Source organism: Scyliorhinus canicula, chromosome 15, assembly GCF_902713615.1.
Source record: "Scyliorhinus canicula chromosome 15, sScyCan1.1, whole genome shotgun sequence".
Taxonomy (NCBI): Eukaryota; Metazoa; Chordata; class Chondrichthyes; order Carcharhiniformes; family Scyliorhinidae; genus Scyliorhinus; species Scyliorhinus canicula.
This window is the reverse complement of record NC_052160.1, coordinates 80569043-80576930: the sequence shown is the minus strand read 5'-3', so window position 1 is coordinate 80576930 and position 7888 is coordinate 80569043. Positions and strand designations below refer to the sequence as shown.

Here is a 7888-nt window from a genome sequence, read left to right as displayed (position 1 = left end):
TGGAAAATTTTTTGAAGGAAAACACCTTTGACCACAAGGCAATGAAGCAGTGGTCAGCACGTAATGTCCTCGAGACCCTCAGAGAAAAGGAGACTGTGGAGGATGTTGGATGGTTCCCTGAGCAGACCGTCAGAGCCATCTGGCAGAATGCCTCATCACCAGAACTTTCAAACAAGCACCAAGACCTCGCTTGGCTGGTGGTGAGAAGGGCCCTCCCTGTCAGATCCTTCATGCACACCCGAAGGCTCAGCATCAATGCACGCTGCCCTCGGAGTGGTTGTGGGGGAAATGAAACAGTCACACACCTCCTTGTGGAATGTGCCTTTGCAAAACAGGTCTGGAGTGAGATGCAGTGGTATCTGTCAAGGTTCATCCCGAGCAGCTCTGTGACACAGGACTCTGTGCTCTACGGACTGTTTCCAGGGACCCACACCGAGACAAATATCAACTGCTGCTGGAAGGTCATCAACTCGGTGAAAGACGCTCTTTGGTCTGCCCGAAACTTGCTGATCTTCCAGTGCAAAGAACTGTCCTCGACCGAGTGCTGCAGACTGGCACATTCCAAGGTCCAGGACTACGTGCTGAGGGACGCACTCAAGCTTGGGGCAGCTGCCGCCAAGGCGCAATGGGGGAAGACCACAGTGTAAGGTCTTACCAGCAAATGTACACCGAGGGGTTGGTAACAGTGTAAAACCCCTCGGTCCGGAGTTCTTTTTTTCCATTACCAGAATGTATGTATGAAAGAAACAAAGTAATGTAAAAATTGAAAAAAGAACTGTAACTTGTAGTAGGATACGTGTGCAACCTTATCCCAATGGAATTGACGACAAATGAATGTAACTGAGACGGAAATGTACAGTCAAGGTATTTTGAAATGTTCTGTAAAGATTAAGATAAATTTTATGAATAAAGTATATTTTTTGAAAAAAAATTTTAAAAAATCTGTTCTTATCAGTTTAATATCTGATACGTCCCTTATCTGGGGACCATATATTAAATTGATTTTTGGAGCAGGGAGATGGAATAGGGGCTTGCTCCGTCCACTCCACGCATCAACCTGGTATTGCAGTATCTCCAGGAATGGTGCACACCACCCCTTCTTGGGGAATTTACAAGTCAAAAAACAGTTCAAACACATCCAAATACACACTTTATCTCACTCAATCACTAAACTACTTTGGGGAGACAATTCCCAACTCCATCAAACTGCTCTACATAAACATCTATACCACAGTCTATCACTTCTTGGCCTTTTGGCTAAGATCAAGTGTAGCGCACTTGATCGGGGGAAGCTAAGGATTCGATCTTGATGTCGATCGTGGATTGGAGAGACTGAAGACTAAAGAGACGTTTGAGCTCAGCTGCTATTGGTGGATCTTCATGCTGGCCTAAACCTTGGTTTGGGCCTAACGCCGGTACAGTCAAGAGCCAACGTCGGAGCTATGACCACTGCTGCATCCCGACCACCAGGCTGGGGAGTGCGAAACACTGTCCGAGTCACAGTCAGGAAGTCGGAAGGGAAGTCCCCTGTGGATCGAATCTTCTTCGTGAAGCGGGTACTGATCGACTGCTGCGGGTTTCAACCAGGGGGTGGGCAGGGGGACATGGAAGCTAAATGTAAAACTGTTGACCCCAGAGAACCTCCAGGAACTCAAAAGGGATTACAAAGGTTGGAGAACCGTGAAACCCCTTTTTGAGTCTCCACATCTCTGGTGGGAAGCAATCAAGGGGAACATCAAAAGGTTCTTCATCCTCAAGGGCATACAGAAGGTGAGAGAGAGACGAGGGGTCACAACCAGGCTCCAGAAAAGCATGCAAAACTTACTCCAGCTGCAGTCGATGGGGGTTGATGTCAAGGAGGATCTCCAAGAGGTGAAGAGCCAGCAGGCCTCTCTCTACACCTCGGAGGCCTCCAAGGTCATCTTCCGGTCCAGAGTCCGCTCTGTGGAGCAGGATGAAAAGTGCTCACGCTTCTTCTTCCAAAAGGTACACAGGGACACCTCTGTGATCAGCAGCCTGAAGGAAGAAGATGGCTCTGTAAAGACATCGCAGTCTGACATACTGAGGATCAGTCAATCCTTCTATGCCAGACTGTATGATCTGGAGCCAACAGACAGCACTGTTACCCAGACCTTCCTGTCGTCTATCACGGAGGTCTTGGACGACAACGAGGGGGAAAACCTGGACAAACCACTAACTCTGGACGAGCTGACAAAGGCCGTCAAGTCCTTTGAGACGAGTAAGACTCCCGGAAGCGACGGCTTACCGGCTGAGTTGTACTTGGCTCTGTGGGACTGGATGGGCCCAGACCTGCTGGAAGTGTACGAGAGTATGCTTCTGGATGGCAGCATGTCAGAATCCATGCGGAAAGGCATCATCACCCTCATCTACAAGCAGAAGGGGGAAAGGGAAGAAATTCGAAATTGGCGACCCATTTCACTGTTAAATGTGGATTACAAAATCTTAGCCAAAGTCATCGCCAATCGGGTCAAGTCTGCTCTGGAGTCGGTAATCCACCCCGACCAGACCTGTGCTGTACCCGGCAGGAAGATCTCTGACAGCCTCGCGCTACTCAGGGATACGATCGCCTACGTGCAGGACAGGAGGGTGGACACCTGCCTCATCAGCCTTGACCAGGAGAAGGCTTTTGACAGAATATCGCACACCTACATGATGGATGTGCTCTCCAAAATGGGGTTTGGGGAGGGAATTCGCAATTGGATCAAACTGCTCTACACAAACATCTATAGCGCAGTCTCAATCAATGGGTGGGAATCAGAAAAGTTCCTGATCAAATCTGGAGTCAGGCAGGGCTGCCCTCTCTCCTCGGCCCTGTTTGTGTGCTGCATAGAACCTTTTGCCGAGTCCATCAGGAAGGATCCGGACATGAGAGGGGTGACGATCCCAGGCAGCGGAGGCACGCAAGTCAAGGCCTCCCTGTACATGGACGACGTCGCCGTCTTCTGCTCGGATCCCGCGTCTGTGCGCAGGCTCTTGGACACCTGCGACCAGTTTGAACTGGCCTCAGGAGCCAAGGTAAACCGCGGCAAGAGCGAGGCCATGTTCTTTGGGAACTGGGCCGACCGATCCTTTGTCCCCTTCACGATCAGGTCAGATTACCTGAAAGTGCTGGGGATATGGTTCGGAGCGGCTGGGGCATGCACCAAAAACTGGGAGGAACGAATTACCAAAGCAAAACAGAAACTGGGCTGGTGGGAGCAACGCTCCCTCTCCATTGCGGGCAAAACCCTGGTCATCAGGTGTGAGGTACTCTCGGTGTTACTGTACGTGGCGCAGGTCTGGCCCATCACTCGGACCTACGCTGCAGCAGTCACCCGGGCCATCTTCAAATTCATCTGGAGATCCAAGATGGACCGGGTCCGAAGAGACACAATGTACAAGCCTCTAGATAAAGGAGGGAGGAACCTACCCAACGCCGCCCTCACCCTGATGGCCACCTTTGTGTGCAACTGCATCAAGCTGTGCGTAGACCCCGGGTATGCAAACACCAAGTGTTACTTCATACTGAGGTTCTACCTGTCCCCGGTGTTACGAAGGATGGGCCTGGCCTCATTGCCGCGGAACGCTCCAAGTAGTTGGACCGTACCGTACCACCTATCCTTCGTGGAAAAATTTTTGAAGGAAAACACCTTTGACCACAAGGCAATGAAGCAGTGGTCAGCACATAATGTCCTCGAGACCCTCAGAGAAAAGGAGACTGTGGAGGACGTTGGATGGTTCCCTGAGCAGACTGTCAGAGCCATCTGGCAGAATGCCTCATCACCAGAACTTTCAAACAAGCACCAAGACCTCGCTTGGCTGGTGGTGAGAAGGGCCCTCCCTGTCAGATCCTTCATGCACACCCGAAGGCTCAGCATCAATGCACGCTGCCCTCGGAGTGGTTGTGGGGGAAATGAAACAGTCACACACCTCCTTGTGGAATGTGCCTTTGCAAAGAAGGTCTGGAGTGAGATGCAGTGGTATCTGTCAAGGTTCATCCCGAGCAGCTCTGTGACACAGGACTCTGTGCTCTACGGACTGTTTCCGGGGACCCACACCGAGACAGATATCAACTGCTGCTGGAAGGTCATCAACTCGGTGAAAGATGCTCTTTGGTCTGCCCGAAACTTGCTGATCTTCCAGTGCAAAGAATTGTCCTCGACCGAGTGTTGCAGTCTGGCACATTCCAAGGTCCAGGACTACGTGCTGAGGGACGCACTCAAGCTTGGGGCAGCTGCCGCCAAGGCGCAATGGGGGAAGACCACAGTGTAAGGTCTTACCAGCAAATGTACACCGAGGGGTTGGTAACAGTGTAAAACCCCTCGGTCCGGAGTTCTTTTTTTTTTCCATTACCAGAATGTATGTATGAAAGAAACAAAGTAATGTAAATATTGAAAAAAGAACTGTAACTTATAGTAGGATACGTGTGCAACGTTATCCCAATGGAATTGACGACAAATGAATGTAACTGAGACGGAAATGTACAGTCAAGGTATTTTGAAATGTTCTGTAAAGATTAAGATAAATTTTATGAATAAAGTATATTTTTTGAAAAAAAAAAAAAAAATCTGTTCTTATCAGTTTAATATCTGATACGTCCCTTATCTGGGGACCATATATTAAATTGATTTTTGGAGCAGGGAGATGGAATAGGGGCTTGCTCCGTCCACTCCACGCATCAACCTGGTATTGCAGTATCTCCAGGAATGGTGCACACCACCCCTTCTTGGGGAATTTACAAGTCAAAAAACAGTTCAAACACATACAAATACACACTTTATCTCACTCAATCACTAAACTACTTTGGGGAGACAATTCCCAACTCCATCAAACTGCTCTACATAAACATCTATACCACAGTCTATCGCTTCTCCGCCTTTTGGCTAACATCAAGTGTAGTGCACTTGATCGGGGGAAGCTAAGGATTTCGATCTTGATGTCGATCGTGGATTGGAGAGACTGAAGACTAAAGAAACGTTTGAGCTCGGCTGCTATTGGTGGATCTTCATGCTGGCCTAAACCTTTGGTTTGGGCCTAACGCCGGTACAGTTAAGAGCCAACGTCGGAGCTATGACCACTGCTGCATCCCGACCACCAGGCTGGGGAGTGCGAAACACTGTCCGAGTCACAGTCAGGAAGTCGGAAGGGAAGTCGCCTGTGGATCGAATCTTCTTCGTGAAGCGGGTACTGATCGACTGCTGCGGGTTTCAACCAACAGATATCTTTGCCTTGCAAGATTTCCCCAACAACAGTTACTTCGATGTCATCTTCAGGAATGTAGCTGATTGCATCAAGTTCTTGGATGTGATTAAAGGAAAAGGCAACCAGAGCCCCCTGTCTATCCTGACTTCGGAGCCTCTGTTCACGCTACCATCGCAGAGAAACCAGGTTGTTACGCTGCACATGTACAACCCCCACGTCCCCGTGTCTGATGTGCTTACGTTCCTCGCCAGGTACGTCGACTTGAAAAGTGACAGCATACAACTGAAGGACACCTTTGGCATCTGGACCTGTGAGCACCAGGTCAAGGTAACCCTGAGAAAGAACGCCAATGTAACAATCTTGCACCCACCCTCCAGTTTCGCCATTGGAGGAAACCGAGGCTTCCTCTACTACGGGGGGCAGCCACAAGTATGTCACACCTGTGGCAAAGCGGGGCACATAGCCGCCAACTGCAACATCGCCTTCTGCAAAAACTGCAAGCAGGAGGGACACATGACAAAGGACTGTAAGCAAGACAAGAACTGCAACCTGTGTGGGGAGGCCGGCCATCTTTACAGGGACTGCCCAAAACGTGGGGCAACGTATGCGCAAATCATCAGCGGTGGAGTCAAAAAGGCAACCACACAGGAGGTACAGGCACCCTCCATCGACAAAGACACCACACCACAGAATGCCAAAACTCTACAGCAAGGCCCTCAACAGAATGTGGAGGCCCCAGCACAGCCTGACAAAACTACCCCACTCCCATCTGGCGAGGAACACAAGACAACCGAGGATGGAACAAAGAGTGAAGAGCACTGGGAAACGGCAGGCACAAGAAAAGCAAAGAGGAAAATGAAAAATGAAACAACCAAACCCCTGACGGGGAATGGTAAAAAGCGGCAACTCAACAGCGCCGACAACTCCTGCGATGAAGGCGAGCAATCAAAGAATAGGCCTCAATTAAAGAGGCAAAGCACCAATGTGGGAGGGGATGCACAGAACCCCCAGACCACAGACAGGAACGAAAACAAAACTCAACCAGAGCACCAACCTCTGGACGATGGGAATCGGCCTACAACCCCAACACCCGCTGACTGCCACACCGGGCACAACGGCTACACCCCCACCCCCTCCACATTGCACATCCATCAGGTTCAAGGCCACACTGAGGACAATGGCAGCTTCCTAAACCATGAAACGGTAAAACATTTTGAGAACACCACCGGCATGACGGGGAACTTTGAACAGCTGGAACAACCAACTGAAATGGACTCTGAAATCAGAGAATGGTAAATCTACTCTTTTTAAAATGGGTTTTAAAATCGCATCAATTAATGTGCGAAGTATTAAAGATACTTCGCGGTGTGTAGCCACACTCGGCTACTTAGAAAATGTAAGAGCCGACCTACTGTTTCTGCAGGAGTGTGGGATTCCACACCTCAGCAACTACAGGCGCTGGTCGAGCTGGTGGTCCCACGGGCCATCCATCTGGTCAGGAGGAAACGACTGTCGTTCCTCCGGCCTGGGTATTCTGCTACGGGGAGGCAATTTCACCATCTCCGACGTTAAGGGGGTGGTGGGTGGACGCCTCCTCGTAGCAGACGTCAAATACAAAAACACCCCTATCAGACTTATTAACGTGTGTGCCCCAGCCGTAAAAACTGAGCGACTGGCTGTCCTTCAGCAACTACCACTGCTGTTGGCCACCTCCAAGCCGGTCATCCTGGGCGGTGACTTCAACTGCATCATCGATGCGGCTGGACGATCCGGCAGAGCCGGCAGCAAACTAGACGCTACGTCCAGACTCCTGATGGAAACGGTAAAAGACGCCAAGCTGCTCGACGTCTTCAGCAACCCTGCAGATGGAGCACAGCGTAGATACACATGGTCACGGCCAGATGGGTACGTCCGTTCCAGAATAGATTTCTTTTTTGTGTCCCGTGCTTTCACGGTCAGGCCCACCGACGTCAAGCCGGTGTTCTTCTCTGACCACTGCCTCCTACTGGCTGACTGCCACCTGCAGGAAAACCAGGGGTTGGGCAGGGGGACATGGAAGCTAAATGTAAAACTGTTGACCCCAGAGAACCTCCAGGAACTCAAAGGGATTACAAAGGTTGGAGAACCGTGAAACCCCTCTTTGAGTCTCCACATCTCTGGTGGGAAGCAATCAAGGGGAACATCAAAAGGTTTTTCATCCTCAAGGGCATACAAAAGGTGAGACAGAGACGAGGGGTCATGTCCTGGCTCCAGAAAAGCATGCAAAATTTGCTCCAGCTGCAGTCGATGGGGGTTGATGTCAAGGAGGATCTCCAAGAGGTGAAGGGCCAGAAAGCCTCGCTCTACACCTCGGAGGCCTCCAAGGTTATCTTCCGGTATCCCCCATTAATTGTATGGAAATAGGGCTTAAGTGGTGATAATTGGTTTCTCACCACACTATGGTGAGATCCCGATTTTACCTACGAGAGAGGGCCTACGAGTTTGTCTCGCAGACTGTTTACCGCCTGCCGTGTTTCTCGTTTTGCTATTCACCGGCCTCGTTTCGCTTGAGCGAGTGCGCAAGCAGTTCGAAAATCGCACCCTAGATACCTGGGACCCAGTGAGCAGCACTGGAGGAATTATGGAGATTTGGGGGGAATTTGGCCAGTTTTCGGAATATAGATTGATGATGGGAAAGAGCGAGGCA

General features: G+C 50.3%; 2 pseudogenes; both read left to right on the top strand.

Annotated features, from left to right (window-relative positions):
* Positions 1-913: 913 nt before the first annotated feature.
* On the top strand, positions 914-1094 carry LOC119979175 (annotated as a pseudogene).
* A 3447-nt stretch (positions 1095-4541) lies between these two features.
* On the top strand, positions 4542-4720 carry LOC119979180 (annotated as a pseudogene).
* The last annotated feature ends 3168 nt before the right edge of the window (positions 4721-7888 follow it).